The following is a 1,481-nucleotide window of genomic DNA, read 5'->3' on the forward strand; positions in this document are numbered from 1 at the left end:
ACCTCGACGGAATTTAAACTCAGAAAAATGCCGCTAAGCATTTTGCTCTGCAGGCTAACGATTCTGCCAGCTCGCCGCTTTAACAATAACAACGACGACGACGACGATCATTTCCATAATAGTATGTAAATTCCGGAGAATTACGGATTCTTGAAATTATCTCCCCTTCTCATTCGGAGTTTGGTGCAATTGTCTGTTGGCATTTGCTTACCTTCTCTCCAAGCGAAAATAGTTCCAATAAATCAAGAATTTATCTTTGTGTGTGTGTGTGTGTGTGTGTGTGATTGAATAAGTTGGAGTCAACAAGAAGGAGTACAGAAGAATATTTATTTCTAATCACAACTGTTTCAACGCAATGTAGTTCTCCACGCAATGTAGTTGTGAGATCTTGTGCAAAACCACGACAGTCAGAAAGAATGCGGTCGAAGCCGAAAATTTGAGTTTACAGAACACAGAAACAATATTTATACATCACCTGATGAAAGAGCAAAATCTCACAATCAAGGGAAACGGTTACATAACCAAATACCTGCGTTGCGTGGAAACGATTGTAGTGATTACAAATAAATGTTCCTTTGTACTCCTTCTTATTGACTCCAACTTGTTCAATTATCCATTCACACACTACAGTAGCCCCAACGCAAATCTGGCAGTAGGTATAATACTACTGTTATATGGCACTGGGTGAAATCTGAAGGTGGGCGAGCTTTATACTGTACTCAACTACGTTTTTAACAGAATATAACCTAACAATATATATATATACGAGCAAAACGCTCCCCGTCCCATGGACGGTGCTGAGTTGTCAAACATTTAAACCAAATTTTCTCAAAACAACTTGTCCGGCCGTCCCATAGGCCTCACTGATTTAACCTAAATTTGAGACACCATCAAAAGAAGAAATAAAGATAGACTTTTTTTCCATTCCAAAGAAAAACGATTTTATTCACACAAATATGCAACTGAAGAGTTTAAAGTACCAGTAATGATAAGGCTGTTGACTGGGAGAACACAAACATGGTTCAAACAGTAAGCTTGGCAGGAAAGAAACGTGCCTTTAAGCAGTACAAAAACAACAAAAATGGAAGATGCAGTTATGTACAGGTTGACGGAAGAAAAGCAGGACAAAAACGGCTTTATCGATCACATTCTCACCTGGAATCGATTTTTGTAATTTTTTTCAAGACTTATACATGCCCTGATACCGTGGGTATCTACATATCAAATTTGAGCGTAATTGGATGGAAGATGCTCGAGATCCGAGAAGACAGACAGATAGAACGAATTTTATATAAGATATATATATATATATATATATATATATATATAGATATATATATATATATATATATATACACACATGCATATATATATATATATAATATATATATATATATATATAATATATATACACATGCATACATATATATATTATATATATATATATACATACATATATATATTATATATATATATATATA

Source organism: Octopus sinensis, linkage group LG4, assembly GCF_006345805.1.
Source record: "Octopus sinensis linkage group LG4, ASM634580v1, whole genome shotgun sequence".
NCBI classification, from domain to species: Eukaryota; Metazoa; Mollusca; class Cephalopoda; order Octopoda; family Octopodidae; genus Octopus; species Octopus sinensis.